The following is a 16,086-nucleotide window of genomic DNA, read 5'->3' as shown; positions in this document are numbered from 1 at the left end:
CCAGAAAACCCCGGGCACTGCCCACCACCCCTCTTAACACCTCAGCCCTGGCTGGGACGTCTCTGCACCCCCCCCCGCCCCCCAGTCTAACAGCCACGACACAGGGCCAGGAGCTTGGCTTGCCTCCGCCCAGCCCCACAGCTCGCAGGCTCCCCAGCAAGGCCTGCGTTTGATTTGGCCGTTTATCTTAAATGGCTAAGAGACCACCAGGGCAAAAGTCTGTGTGAAGCCCTTGCCAAAACCACAAGTGAAGAAGCCCGAATTCCCCGGGTAAATAATTGAGCAGGGAAGCATCAGGGAGACAAAAAGAAAACATCAACGAGATGAGGGGCAGCTGGGCCCCGGGCCAGCTCTGCCAAGGAGGCCACCCGAGGCCGCTCACCACCCCGCACGGATCTGCAGGGTGGAGGTCTGCCCACTTTGTGGCCCCCACAAGGGATTCCCCCATCCAGGAGAACCACGGGACCCTGCAAGCCCACTTCGAGCCAGGATCCTGTCAGTCCTCATCCTGAGTGAGCTTCCCAACACATCCACGGGGCAGGGCTTGGGAGACCCACTGCGCAGACCAGGAAGCCGGTGACGTGACCACAGAAAACTGTAGACGCCAGCAGCCAGCCCCGCCAAACCCTGGCCGCCCGGCTCCGGGAACCAGAACTCTTTAGCTACAGCACCTGCCTCTACAAAACGTGTGCTATCCAGGGCTGGGGGCCTCGGGACCCCTGAGAAGCCCTGCAAATGTCCTGCCAAGAAGCCAAAGCCACGTGGGCTCCCCTGGGCCAATGAGGACCTCGGATGAGGCTAAGCTCGGGACCCGGGGTGTTGCTGAGCCCGGGACGGTCCCAGGAGGGCACGGCCAATGACCCCACACAGTTCCAGCCACACATTCGGTGCAAGCCCCCAAGTAAAGTAGGCACCTAAGGCCAGCGTCACCTGCCTCCTCCCAGAAGCCTGCCCTGGCCAGTCCTTGCCTAAACCCCCACCCCAGCACTGGACACTGCACATTCGGCCCTGTCCTCGTCAGTCTGGCTTCGCCCCACGGAAGGCTCCCGACACGGCTTTGTGCAGAGCACCTACCACAGCAAGCAGTTCACCACCAATACGTCACTCAGCAGGGAAAACTGTCCCCGTCCCAGAGGGGGTGCTGGAGCTCCGGGAATTCTGGGACTTGAACCCAGTTGCATCTCCAAAGGCCGGATATGTCCCGCCAGCCCTCGGGCTGCAGCTGGGGTGGAGTGACCGGGGTGCCCTGGGATGCTGAGAAGAAGGGCCGCGTGGAGCAGAGGGAAGCTGGAGGGTCCCTGGGCTCAGTAAGGCCACGGGAGGCTGAAAAAGAGCAAACCCAGGCCTCCAGGCTCTGGGTGAAGCGGTGACACAGCCACCACCATTTACCATGGCTAAGAAAGAGTGACAGGAGTGTCCGGGGCCTGATGACTGTCTTCCCAAGCGGTGACGGACCAGGACCTGGGTCTCCAAGGTTGCGAGGAAGGGTCAAAGGGCAGGTCCAGCCACAAACCTCTCCTTCTGGAAGGGCCAGGCTTAGGCCAGGGCCTGTAAAGGCAAAGTCGTCCCCCAACTCAGGTAGCAGTGGGGGCCGTGCTGCCCCCTGGAGGGGCTTCCAAAAGCCTCCTTAAGAATTCCAACCTGAGGACCACCTGCTCTAGGGGCTGGCTCAGCGGAGGCAGGGAGAGGACAGCAAGAGCGAGTGGCTTCTAACCCTAAGCTGCCCACAGAGGACACTCCAGGTGCTCTCCGAGGACCTCCGACCTGGGGGGATCCCCCTCACCCGGAGCAACTTAAACCTGGAGCTCAGTCCAAAGGTGGATACTCCAGAAAACCTCTTCTGAAGCTAGAGCAAAAGCAGAAGGTGACCCCGAAAGCCACCCATTGTGTGATAGTCAATGTCCACAGTAGGCAAATCGATAGAGACAGAATGTAGACAAGAAGTTGCCAGTGGCTGGGGGCAGGGGCATGAAGGCTGGTGGGAACGGGGTTTCCGCTGGGGGTGATGAACGGTTCCGGAATTAGTGGTGGTGATGGTCGCACAACGCCGCGAATATACTCAAAATCACCAACTGCACACCTTAGAATCGTTCAACTGGCAAAGTCCAAGGCGAGGACTGTCTCTGGCCTCAGCAGGCCTCCCAGGCCACCTCCCAGCCCTCACCGGTCCTCGAGGAAGAAGTGTGTGCATTCAGAAGAGCAGACAGGAAATTGAGAATGCACCTGACAGAGCACTTGAGGCAACACGCTGGCAACACAGAGGAAGCCCGGAGCTCAGAAGCAGCCTTGGAGCAGAGGGAGCAGAGGCGTGGGTCCAATCCCCTCTGCCATTTCCTGGCCACGTGACCTGGGGCGAGTCACCTTCTCGGGGGCCCTGCCTCTAAAGGAAGGTCAGGGCAAGCCTGGCCAGAGCCTGGCTTCTAGCGAACACTCACTGGATAAACAGCTACTATGGTCCATTTATTTTCCACTCTGGAACTTTTCCTGCTCCCTGTGGGTCTTCCCACAGCCTGGCTGGGAATGCCTGCCGGGTGCTCTCCTGGCTCTGGAAAGCACCCGCAGAGCCCTGCAAGACACTCTTTTACAAACGATTCTAGGTGGGTTCCCCCTCTGGGATTGGAACAGCACCGAGGTATGTGGCACAGGGACACCAAGACGCCATGTCAGCTTTATTCAGGATCCAGGTGGCTTAAAAATAAAGCCCTGGCTGGCTCCATTCCTTGTCATGGAAGTTCACTTTCATTAGGGAAAGAAAAAAAAAAAAAAAAAAAAACGAATACACGTATCATAGTATTTAGGGCCAGCGACCCCCACCCTCACAAATGAAGAAATGGAGGCTCACAGAGGTTAGAATGTTGCTCTAGAGGCCCCAAAAGGTCCAAAAATAAGATCCCTAAAAACGTTTCTTAGGCTCCAAATCAGGATGTAAGGCAGTTTGCAAGGCATCCTTTCCGTGGGGGTCTGGAACCTGCCGCGCTCTCTCCTAGAGGGGCCCTGCAGATAGATGTTCCTGCTTGGTACTCACACATGCGCACTACCCCGCGAGCACGCCCACACCCACCGGTATGTAGACACAAAAAAACGCGCCCGGAAAAGCCCGAGCCTGGTCGTGAGGGGAGCGAGCACCTTTCCCAGTGCTGAATCCTCGGGCGCCCCTCCCACGCGGAGGGTTCCAGATTCCCAGCGAGCGCCGGGCGCTCGGGAAGACGCGGTGCAGGAGACGTGTATTTTTCTCCCTACTGGTGCTTTTCAATTGATACATTTTTTAAGCCAAGAACTCCTACTGATAGCGCAAAAATGAGTCATAGATCAAGGAGGGAGACAGACAGGGAGCGAGCGCTGGTGAGTGAGGGCCACTAGCAAGGAAACCTGACAATCCCCGCGCCCCCTCCCCCCCATGCCAAGACATTAATTCTCACAAGTCGGAGAAAATTACTATGCATGAATGCAAAAAGCATGATCAGGAGTAATTAACATGGCTTCATATGCAAATTTTATTAATGCAGAAGTACAAAGTCATTATGCAAATGAAACTTACGTCAACTCTCTTGACAAATATTCATCTCTGAGGCTCAAGTTTCTCCCTTTTTATTTATTTATTTAATTCCCCCCCCCTTTTTTTCCTGGGTTCTTTTTTTTTTTTAAGAGGGGGTGCGGGGGTAGTGCTGGTGACCGCTTCAGCAGCAGCAAGCCATGAGGGCTGTTTGACAAGTTTGCAAAGTTGTTTTTCAACCAGAGAAATTTATTCTTGCATTGTTGATTTTTTTTTTGTACAAGACAGCTCATAGGAGAAGAGGAAAAAATTAAAAAAAAAAAAAATTAAAAAAAATTAAAAAAAAAAAAAAAAGCTCTGGGCAGCAGGCAGCCAATCAAAACGCCAGAGCCTGTAATGAGGGCGATTGATGGCTGTTTGGCTTTTACTGCAGGGTAATGAACTAGAATCCAGTCTGAGGAGGGGGGAAAATATGAATATTCATGAGACTGTGCTCCTGCCTTTGATGATTAAAGAAATTTTTAATATTCAAATAAGCGCTTGCCAAGTGATTAACAAAGAACATGCACGCAGAAATATGGAAATGTGAGCCGGGAAAGATTTGAGAGGCGAAGAGACTGCTGGAAAGGCAGCCCCAAATTTCATAAACAAGATCGGCAGATAACCCAACTTGCACGCGGGCAAATAAAAACATTTCTTTCGGATCGCTTAAATATTTTGCCAGCTACTTTGTCTTAAGGATGATCAAAATGCTATGTATGGGGGGGGGGGCGCGGGGAGAGAGACCGAGGAACCGAGTGAAGTCAAACGCACTGCTCGCATGTAAGAAACATCCCAATTCTAGCCCCCCTCCCCCCAACACCGACGGGAAATCAGGACTCTTTTTCCGGTTTGCTAGACAGAGAGGATGGAGGGAAGCCAGCTCAGGCTTGAAAACCCAATGCTTGAGGTTCAGGCCTGACTGTTTTGGGGCACCCACCGCCAACAGTGATGGGGCCTGGGTTGGCACATCAGGACGGGTGGTCATGAGTTGCTTCTAGGCTGGCCCAAAGGCCCGAGAGGGTGGATGGTGAGATCTAGAGAGCTGAGGGGCTCCCCTGGAATCGGACCCTGGTCAAAACACATAAACAAGGTGGTCACAGGGAATAAACGGGGGCATGTCTTGGGAAGTTGCAAGGACTCAGCCTTCCCACGGGGCCTGGCCTGGGCATCCTCAGAGCCACCGAGGGAAGAGCCCCACCGATGGCGTGCAGGCTTCATTAGCTGTGCGCTAGGGCCGCTGGCTCATATTTTAACAGCTCCACCATGGGTTCACATTGAAGCACATAATAACAGTATTAGCTGGTAAAATGATCCTGCAGTTAAAATACATCTAATTAGCAGCCAATGACATCCATTTTGGCAATTTCCTATTTGAAAGAAGTGGAGCACCACCTTAAATGAGACAGGCAATGGCTACTCACCCCACAAGACCCAGCCTTCCCACCATTTGTCTCTCTCAGCTCTCTTTTTTTGGGGGGGGGACTAAGACAGCAGGAAGAGAGAAGGATTCTAAGCAGCCTTCTTTGTTACTCAATTTCAGAGCTACACCAGTTGGGGGGGGGGCGGGGCACTCAGAAAATAAATTCCCTCACTCCACAGGTATCATTTAATGTCTTTTTCTTCATTTTTAACCACCAAGGGCTGGTAACCAGCAAACGCTAGAACTTGCTTTTTCATTTCGTTATAAAATACATCATCATCATCATCATCATCATCATCATGAACAACAAAGCAGAAAGGGAATCCAAGCATTTACGTGAACGCCATGTAAGTCACCATGAAAACCCACAAATGTCAGGACAGGTCCCCAAGTCAGGCCAAGAGAGCAGGCTGTGTGTGCAGCCCGGCTCAGCTCAGTGCACCAGAGCATTTGGGGGATCGAGAAATTCTCTGCGTGGAGCTGAGGCCACCAAGTCCCCACCTCCCACTTTTGGATCCTCCTTCTAAGTCAGGCCAACTCTGAGTGCCCATCACGGGTCTCTGGTCCTTGCTGCAACGGCTTTGAGTTCGGGGGTGCACGTGTTAGCGTCCTTTATAAGACAAGCAACAGAAAGGGGAAATGAGGTCTCACAGGGTTTGCACAGCTGTGTTTAAAGACATCCTTCAGGGCCATCACATGGGGGCCATAAAAACAAAGCTCCAATGGGAGCTGGGCCTTTACTCTGGCTTCCTGCTAAAAACGGCAGCCCTTTCACATGGCTGGGAGGGTGGGGATTCCTTCCCGTGCAGGTGAGAGGGCCTGCCTGGTTTCCCAACGGCCTAGAGAGGGCTCCTGCGGGTGCCAGGCAGCGGCGAGCGGTGGGCTTGCCAAGGGCCTCCAAGAACATCTCTGGGCTTGAGGCCAGTCCAAGTGCCATTTCCCCAGTGACCATCCAGAGACCCCTACATGCCCTCATGGCCCTCGTGGACATCAGGGCGCCGAGAAGGCTGGGCCACCGAGCGGAAGCAAGAAGCAAATCCCTTCCAGCACCCCGAGACAGGCCACCTTCCGCCTCACGCCTCCCCCTTCGCGCACTCCTGAGATCTGTCACAGTGAATCACCGCTTCAACTATTTTCGCTCCCCAGCATGCTGAACATTTAATGCATCCCTGAAAAGGGAGAGGCAAGGCAAAGCAACGACCGTGCCCTTCGACAACACTTCCACCAAGGTTTGGAAAGGGAAGGTCGTCCCCGGCCACTGCATCCTGCAGTCAGAAGCAGGCACACACGCCCACCCCATCGCCGGGTCCAAAAGCACCTGTTTCAATGGCCACCGACCCCAATTTCCTCAAGATGCAAGAAGCCGAAACACTCTGGGGCAACGCCCTGGGCCAAGGATCTGTAAGGGTTACATCACAAATTTCAAAACCTTCTATGGCCCTTCCAAAAGGCCCGGTAAAGTAGCACAGGAAATGTCAGGTGCTACTCGGGAGGAAGGATGTGTCTGAATCGTATTCTACCAACTCTTCAGGGTAAACTGACCAAGTGCTCGGGGCTGACCACTCCACCCCCAAGTGGACAGCTGCCAGGGAAAACGTACAGCTTCAACTCTTCTGCTCGTCATTCAGGGAAATCCCTAGAGCCCTCTCAGCTGCTGGAATGCAAATAAACCGCCATCATTTGTCCTCTGGCCGGGATGCTGAGGCCTCTGAACCACAGCTTTGAGACGTACACAGAAAAACAGACAGGAGTCCTCTCGGGTGACCTCAGCAGTCAGGGTCCACCAGATCGGGGCCCACGCTCCTGGAATGGGCAGGCCTGGGCACAACAGAAGGTGAAACCAGATGTTTCACCCGTTAGAAAAATGTGCATATGCACATCTAGTAGACAGAGATGATACATATATGCATATACACACATACATGCATATATCAGCAACGTAGGCCACGTTCAAATGTCTCCATGCATACCGGGGAATCCACAGAGGCCAAGGACAAAGAGGAGTTGACAGATTCTCTGAATCTCACCATTAAAAACAGCTGGTCAATACCCAGCAGAGAAATTTGCCCCTTTTCCCCAGATTCAGACTTTCTGATCAGAGGCTGGGTAGCTGCTTCAGTCTTCCAGTTTCTGCCCTGGACTGCGATTTACCCAAGATCCTTCAGTAATGTCCTATTACGTTACACTAGGAGCCATTAACAGTACATCACGCACACCTTCCCAAAGCACTCCTGGAGACAAAGCGCATCCTATGAACTGAAGTAAAAAGCTGGATAAGTCATCTGGATTCCAAACATCTAGAATTTGGACTTGGGGTCAGGATCCCATGCCCCTTTCCCAGATGGGCACTTTGTGGCCAGACTCCAATGACAGCCTTGGCCAGGCATCTCTTAGGCATGTCCCTCCCCATGAACACTCCCCGTGGAGTGCATTAGTTTAGAGTTGGTGGGGGGACAGGGAGGGACCTCAGTCAAGACAGAAGCCACATGTCACAGGAGGGAAATACACCACGAGATGACTCTTCAAGATTTGGTGCCTACAGTGAGTTTTAAACTAAGGACACTCTCCCCGCCCCCCCCCCCCCAATCAGCATCCACTGTGCCTGACATCTGAGGAATGACCTGGAAACACTGAATCCTGACACTTGTTAAAAAGCTGGTCCTCGGGGCGCCTGGGTGGCGCAGTCGGTTAAGCGTCCGACTTCAGCCAGGTCACGATCTCGCGGTATGTGAGTTCGAGCCCCGCGTCGGGCTCTGTGCTGACAGCTCAGAGCCTGGAGCCTGTTTCAGATTCTGTGTCTCCCTCTCTCTCTGCCCCTCCCCCGTTCATGCTCTGTCTCTCTCTGTCCCAAAAACGTTGAAAAAAAAAAAATTAAAAAAAAAAAAAAAAGCTGGTCCTCTACAGAACATGTTTAAAAACTGGTGAGTTCAAAAAGTTGTTGCGGTTTGCAGGCCCCACAAACTCCCAACACTGGCTTTGGCTCAGCCCCCACGCGCAGAGAACACGATGTAGTAAATAGAAGGGGGAGGTCTGAACTCTGAGCATCCCACAGAATCGAGAATGAAAACAACTCAGCACAGCCAATAAAAAAGCACATCAAGAAAACAGAGTGCCCAGAAAGGAGGTTACTGCAAGGACTCCAAGCCAGAGGCAGCCAGGAAAAGGGACAGCAGTCCCAGGTACAGATGGAGTCGTGGATTTGAGGAATGTTGAGAGCATCATCAACCTTTATTAAGACTGGACTCTAAAATCCCTACCTGCACAGTAAGGGAATGTGCAACCATGAGGGCCAGCAGGGTTTCTTGTTTTAGAGGGAAAGAAATTGAACTTGGTGAGTAGGTGGGGAAGGAAGGAAGGAAGGAAGGAAGGAAGGAAGGAAGGAAGGAGAAGAAAGGAAGGGAGGGTGGGAGGGAAAGAAGGAGGGATGGAAGGAAGGAGGGGAAGAAGGAGGAGGAGGAGGAGTAAGAAGGGAAGGATGAAAAAAGAAAGGAAAATAGGAGGAAAGAAAGAACAAATTGTAGAAAAGGAGTCACTGCTATAGTTTAAATGCATTTGTTGGTTTCACTTACATGTGTGAGAATTACGTGCAACCATCTCTACCATCAATAAAAAAATCCAGCTCTCCCCTGCCTTTTGCTGTTGACGGAGTCTTTTGTTTTTCTCTCCTTTTTCATTCTTCTTACCTCCTACTAATGGACATAGAGAATACTGAGGCGCGCTGCTTTGCATCCCGTAAGAACAAAATCTTTCTGTGGCCTCTTTATGTTTCCAAGCCAAGTCTGAAATGTCACTGCCTAAAACATTGAGCAGGCCTGTAATTACTTTCAACAAAGTAGCTCCTTTAAACGGAGTTTTCTGCATGTAGACGGCATGTAATATACATATTGTGAGCCTTCCTTTCAGCATGGGTAGCATTTGACGGCTACAATCACAAATTTTCTTCTAAGGGAGCAGGCTGACAGCCACCTTCTTCCTTGTTTTTTGACGTGAAATCCATTTTCTTCTCCTGACACACTGACGGTGATATGCAGTGTGTGCACAACAAAATTTGTAAAAATTAACACTTCGCGGGATTAATTGAATAAAGATTGTTAGCACATTAACACGGGGAACGCTGCTCCTTAGGCTTCAATCTAGCCACGCTCCCCGAGCCACTGCCAGTGTAACAGAGGTTTACAAGCAGCTGAGGTTTATGCCGCTATTTAATGTAATTAAAGAAACCGGTAGCACAGTCCTCCATGGAAATATCATTTCTATTGCAGGGTATTCCCATTAGAAATTGGGGGAAATCATAGCACGCGGACTTTGATTTTGTTGTAATTTTTTTTTTTTTTTTTTTCCCTTGGCTGTCTTTGAAACGGAGCCGATGTGCTGGGGCCTCAGACAGAACCCACTGCAGAAACCCAGCAAAGATTCCCGGATAAGACAAGCCTGGGGTAGGAGCGTTCAGCGTTGTCTTTTTTTTTTTTTTTTTTAATGGTTTTTGAAACTGCTCAAAAAAAAAAAAAAATGTTTTTTTTTTTTAATCTGTTGTCTCGGCTGCAATTCTCTGCCCAGCAAACAGCATATCATGACAATGACTTTTCAGATTACCCCCCGCCCCACCCCGCCCCCCCTGCAAAGGACAGGGTGGATAAAGATGCAGAAAAAGGGAGGGGTCTCCCTGGCCACTCTTCTATATAAACAATGATAGCTCCAGACCCGGATCAGGACTAGAATCTAACGGTAACCTCAGAGGAAGAGCACAGAGCAGGCACTGCTCAAGAAGGCCTCAGAAACGAAACACACACAACCAACCAGAAAAAAAGAAAAACAGAATCTTTACACCACATCATCCAAAATGGCAGAGAAAATGAAGTCTTGGGGCTGAAGGGAAGGGAGCCTGACTCAGCTCTCCAGGCCCTAAGCATCCTCTCCTATCTGAAGGCTGCCTCCTGCCCTTGGAGCCGCCAAGTGCAGACGAACGTGAGACCTGTCTCTAAACCTGCACCTGCTCCGCGCGTGTCCCTGTGCCACGGGGGTGACTGCATGGGATTTTTTTTTTTCTTCCCCAAGTGCATTTTAATGCTCTTATGCTACATCCTAATTTCTTGGGGGGAGAAAAAAAACATCAGTGTCACTAAAAAAACGTCACTCTGTTTTGCAAAATCCAGCAGCTTCCTTGGCAGCAAGAAAGGCTGGCTGGCATTATCCCCTCATTTGACAAAACTACTATTTCTGGGCATGTGCTCAAAAACAGGTAGGAAGCAAATGCTGAGAAATAAGGAAGTAAAAACAGGCAACAGATTTTTCACTACCAAGAATGCCAAGCGTAAACACGATTTATTTAGCTGTGTTTAACGTGCCTGTCCTCTATGCAACTAGGAGCCCACTTGGGTTGAAGGAAGGGTGGGGAGGAGGGGACAGGAAGAGGGAGCAGGGGACAACAGGGACAGAGAGAGGAGGCAGGCGGTTCTGTACGAGGACTTCCTAAACGGTTCGGTTCAGTTTTAGGAGAACAAGATTCTTCTGCCCCGAAATACGCGCATGTGTCAAAAGAAGGCAACACTAATATGCCAGTTAATTAACGAGCCGCCACTAACAAAGATACAAGACCCAGCTCCTGCAAACAATATTTACATGGGCGTCGCGCAATCTTCTTGCCCACTTCCCTGGTCTTTCTGCAAAGCCTTGGTCTGGGGGCTGGGACAGGCGCTGAGGCCCCTCAAGCTGGTGGGAGGGGGTTCTGAGCTTCGAAGTCCAGACACAGGGGAGAGGGGGTAAGTATCGCTGCCCTCCCTGCCCATCCTCACAGGGCCACGTGGAACTGAGCGAGATCTGTATTCAATTAAGGAGCACCAGACAGCTTCTGGCTCCTTGCCTGCACCAAAGCAGGCTACGGGTATCTGCTGTGCCCCCCACCCTACCCTGGCTCTAATGCTAGGGAACAAGGGCTCTATCAAGTCCCCGGTGGAGAAGGCAGAGTGCCACGCTGCCCACCCCCCAACCCCCAAACTCAAGCCTGGGGTTTGAGTCCTGCCGGGGTGAACCAACAAAATACATAAAGCAAGCATCTGTATTTTCTAACTGGTGAGACTAAACCAGAGGTTTTGGGCCCTGCCAGAGGTCCTTCCTTTTAAAAATCTAATTCAGGTTCCACTCAGCATTGGCTGGAAAAAAGGAACCAAGCCTCATCAAAAGATAAACAACAACCCAAAAGTAAGATGGAGACCCAAAAGGACAGTCAGGGCTCCCCGTTTCCCCAGTGAAGGTGCCATTTCAGAACAGCCAGCTGTGTGCTCTGGGAGCATAAATGCCTATTTTTGTTAGCTTTGAGAGGTGGTGGCCAAAAAAAAAAAAAAAAAAAGGAGAATTTCCTCACCAGTCTGCACCGACTTCCTTCCTCCTCTGCACCTAACAAGACTGTGCACTTAAATGCTGCCTGCTGTATGCATTCCTCTGCACCCCCAAGTCTACACCCCCTCTGCCCAACCCCTGTCCTTCTGGGGCCACACTCCAAACGTCAGTAAAGATACCTCTTCTGGTATATTCAGGTCAAGAGTAACAGCTAACCCCACTCTCCGTGTTAAGATTCTGAATCACGTGACAGTCCCCAACAGGAACAAAGAGCTGGGGTGGCGTGTCAGTCCCCCCAAATGAATGGGAATCGGGGAGAAGTATTTCCTACTGGTATTAGGTTACTAAATTGAAAATTCAAGCCCTCCCCCTTAGACTCCCCCCTAAATCCCCTAATTCTTCCTCCTTGCACTGAAAATGACATGCTACACAAGTAGCTATTTGATTCCTTTCCCTTTTGCAAATTAGTCACCCTGCCCCCGTGGACTGAACAACATTAGAGTCTATACTTTTGCCATGTCTCTGAAATCAGCAATTACTTCACTCTCGCGGAATGGTTTGTTTTCGTATCTGGATACGGTGGCAGAAACATAATCAATTGGAGATCCCCATTTTATAGGTGAAGAAACTAAGACACGAACTGATCTGCCCGGGGCTGTTTAGGAACAAACACATCTGAGACTGTGTGAACATCCTGATTCCGGTGCTTCCACGAGTTCAGTGGCCCCTAACACTCCAGTGGCAACAAAAAGGGATCGAAAGGCTAACCGGGGCTCAGGTGCGCTGCTCCGGGAGGCCACGCTTCTAGAAAATCCTACACAGAAATCTCAATTTCTCAAATAAAACTGAAGATGTTTAACTGCATCTCCAAAGGAGGCCTCTGCGGGATCCCTCTAGATAACAATTCCATTGGTATTTCAACAGCATCAGGGCTGACAAAACCCCCCATTCCCAAGCAAATGTCCCACACATGGCTCCTGAATAAAGCAGGGCAAATCACCTGCACCTCGCTAGTGCACCGGGCTACTCGCTACTGCACCTCGCTACTGCACCGGGCTAGTGGCTTAGAGACCACAACACAAAGCAGCCCACCCCGTCATTCAGACACAAACTGGTGTGTGCCCTCAGAAGGCACGAGGGCACCCAGGCAGGGCTACAGAATCCTCTCTTCCAGGAGGATTCTAGACCAGAGAACTTCCGCTGCCCTGCCCCAAGGCTTAACCTAAAACTAGAGGGAGAAATCACCCATAATTTTTATCACTGTGGAGTCGTCAAAATAAAGAAGGCAGAGATAAGCTGGCTTCCTCCTCCTCCTCCGTGTAATAGCCATTAAGTCACCCAACCACACAGTTACCTGCCTTTCAAGCCCAACAGGAACAATTCCCCCCATAGGCACCTTCTTTCCAAAAATCCTAAAATGTATCACATCCCTCTAAAGGGACTGCAGACACCTAGGATAGGGCCCCTCAAACACACACACATAATTAGTGTTTCATCTTTCTTTCTGTAAAGGAATCCGGTAACATAAATATTAATCAAACACGAGAATCTGCCTTTCCAGTCTGGGACCATTACGAGTGCCGGATTGTGATCTTTACAGATATTTACAGATATTCAAAGGCAGATTCTATCTTGTTGGAACTGTTATAAATGGACGTCTGAGAAATCACCGAGCAAGTTCAGGCAGATATGAAAACCTTCCTGTCCAGGACTGCCAGCAGCTTTGAGTTCCCAAGTGTTGAATTTGTTACCTTTTCTGTAGGCCTTTCAAAAAAATAAATTGACAAATGCCTTCAGATTCCTCCAGAAGAAAAGCAAGCTGCTCAAAGTTCGGGATAGCTAAATCTGAGATTTAAGACTGACTCTTACTCTAAATGCCACGAAGGCATTGTTTACAAAATAGTTTAGCCTTTGATAGCACAGAAAGTGCGATATTCTGTTATGATTTGGGTCAGCCCAAATCATAAATAAATACGTATATACATATTTTTAAAAATTACCTCGACTCCTGTTACAGCAAATGTATTCCGTTTGGTTCAGACCTATTTCTGAATAATGGAAAATAGAGACGTGGTTCCAACTGTAGCCTAGAAAAGCTGTCACAGTGAAGGTAAACTTTTAATCTTCTATAGGCAAACAGCATACATTTTTATTTCTGGAGTAACAGCTTTGGGAAAATGTTTGAACATTTTCTTAAGAGCTTTGTGGTAAATACATTGGGCGTCCAACCACTGCTTTTCTGGGTCTTTAAGGGTCTGTTGGAGTGCTTTAAACAATTGGAGGCCAATTTTTAAGAAGCAAAAATAAAGAGAGACTCCTAGCAAGGTGACCATTTGCATACAAATTCTCTTTCGGGGGGTGCTTATTGTAAGAGAAGTCGGGTTGGAGGAAGGACTGACATTAATTCCCTGTAATTCCACGAGGCTTTGTGCCCTACTCTACTAGAGGGTTCCATTCCCACACAATTGGGAAAACACTTTTGTTCTTGAGTGTTTTAAAATCCCAGCCCCCAGGAATTCCCTCTAGAAAAGCAGGCTCTCCCTCCTCCCCCCACCGGGGGGTGGGGGGTGTGGAAAGCTACAAAGAAAACCACTTTGGGACGGGACTGTTTGCCCTGGATGGACACAAACGCACAAAGGAACTCTTTGAGGCTCCCTGCAAACGGGCCTCACCTGGATCCGGGGAACTGCCGGGCTCTGTCGGGCCAAGGTGGGCTGATGCCGGGCTCGGTCGGGCGCGACCCTTTCAGAGCGCTGGCGGCGGGCGGAGAAGGGATCCCGGGGCGCCCCCAGGACCCAAGACAAATACCCGGGAAGGAACGCCACCCCAGAGAGGAGCCCCGCCCCTCGCGCGCCGGTTTTGAGGCTGGGGCCACTGGCGGGAGTTTTCAGGGGTCCTGAAATGCAATTCCCCACGCCCGGGAAGGTCACTAGTCAGGGCGCGCGCCTGGGGGTCCGGGAGGGGAAGGAGGGTGGAGGAGGGGCGGGCCCGAGCGCACAAAGGGGCCCCGGGCCGGCGGGCTCCCCGCCCTTGACCTTGGGTCTCCGCCTCCATCCATCTCCGCCCGCTGCCAGGGAAGGGGGCTGGCCCGGGGCCAAGGGCGAGCTCGCAGGGCTGCTGCCGGGCGGGGGCCGACAAGGGGCCGCCGGGGGCGGGGGAAAGGGGCTCGGAAAAAAAGACTCGAGGGCTGCAGAGTGCTCCGAGGAAACCTGCATTCCAACTCCCCCGGCTCCCTCTGGAGCCAGGTCCCGGGGAGGCTCCGATTCACTGCACGCCTCCCACCCCCCCCCCAAAGCAAAAGTTGCTGGAATGCACCGAGGAAGCCCCCTCCCCTGGGCTAACCCTACGACTCGCCCACTCCCCGCCCCCCTCGGACCCGGGCCGAGAGGGGGAGGGGAGCTGTCACGGGAGGAAGAAAGAAGCGCGCCTTCCCGGCGAGGCCAGACGCGGGCAGGGTCAGCTGCGCCTCAGCCCGCCCCTCGCCGCCCCGCTCGGGCAGCTGGCCCATTAAGCCCCCGAATTATGCATGGACCTGGAGCCCCCTCGGCCCTCCCGCCCCAAGAAGACACAATCAACGTGCGCGGCGGGCCGGGGCCGGGAGAGCAGAAGAGACGTGGCTGATGGTCGCCTAACCGCGCGCCCCGGGGCGCAGGCTGGAGAGGCCGCGGGCGAATCTGCGAAGCCGGCTGCCCGGAGGGGACCAGGCGCGCCCAAAGGCCCGGGAGCGGCGCCTCAGAGCCCCCCGCGGGACCGCAGCCGGCCGGATGGGGGGTGGGCACCGACCGCGGAGAAGGCCCCCGGTGCAATCACGGTGTTGCCAGTGTCCGACCGTTTCCGCGCGGGGTCCGCCGGAGCTGTGCACCACCCGCCTCGGGTGTGCCCGGGCTTGGAAGTGAGAGGAGGGGAGACTTACGGACCCCAACCCTGGAGCCCCCCCAGGGGCGGGGCCTGAAGTCCCCGACGGGCCTGTCAGGAATTCTGCCCCTGCCCCCTCCCACGTGGAAGGGAATGATTTGCTAGGGGCGCACCGTCAGGGACGGAGGCGAGGAGGCCAGGAGTGGGGAGGGTCGCTGGAGATCCCGAGAGGGGGCAAGATGAGTCTTGAAAGTTGCAACCGTCGGGGCACACGGGACATTGCATTGGTGGTGAGGCAGGTGGCGCCTGGTTTCATGGGAGCAGAAGTTCAGTCTCAGGGTTGGTTGGATTCTGATGTCCAACTCCCCACCGCTCCCCAGAGTCTTAGAAGGCGCCCCCCCACCAGGGACCCCCAGCACTAGGCAGCCCCGAGGGTCTCGCGTCTTCCACTAAATGCCATTTTTGGTGTCCCGAATGGCTGTGCTGTGGGAAAGCAAGTCCCGGACATCGGAGTGTGGAACTTGTTTGCTATCTTGGGCCCTGTTTGTTTCTGGAAATGAGTTCCCTCTCGCTTTTCCTTCCCCTCAAAAGCAAAAGCCAGGTCAGGAAAATTATATACTTCTTTTTCCCAGCGAATAAAGGCGCCTCCTTTGCAGGGAAAGTTTTACAAGCCAATGATGTCAATGATGCAAGGAGAAGACCACACTGTTTAGGTTTCTTAATTGGCTGGCTTTGAACTCTCGGTGGGAGGGGGAAGGAATCCACTCTGGCTCCCTTGGAGAACTTAGTTTTGTGGGGTCTACCAACCTCAATCAAACGTTTTAGCCAGTTGCTGGGGTGGGAAGGGGTCATCAAAGCTTTGTCCTGTTTCTCCATAAGGGAAACAAAGAACCCTAGATGGCTAGAGAGGAAGCCCAGGACAGACAGTCCCTGGTCACCC

The 16,086-nt window shown here is 52.3% G+C and overlaps 1 protein-coding gene across 4 annotated transcripts in view; it reads right to left on the bottom strand.

Moving 5' to 3' along the window:
- The window catches only part of BCL11B (BCL11 transcription factor B), a 95,089-nt gene that overhangs the window by 54,658 nt on the left and 24,345 nt on the right, over positions 1–16,086 (bottom strand). The window lies entirely within an intron of this gene.

Source organism: Lynx rufus, unplaced genomic scaffold (genome assembly GCF_022079265.1).
Source record: "Lynx rufus isolate CCGP_SWC_20201006 ecotype Redwood Valley unplaced genomic scaffold, mLynRuf1.p SCAF_17, whole genome shotgun sequence".
In the NCBI taxonomy this organism is placed as follows: Eukaryota; Metazoa; Chordata; class Mammalia; order Carnivora; family Felidae; genus Lynx; species Lynx rufus.
This window is presented reverse-complemented; position numbering and strand designations above follow the sequence as displayed.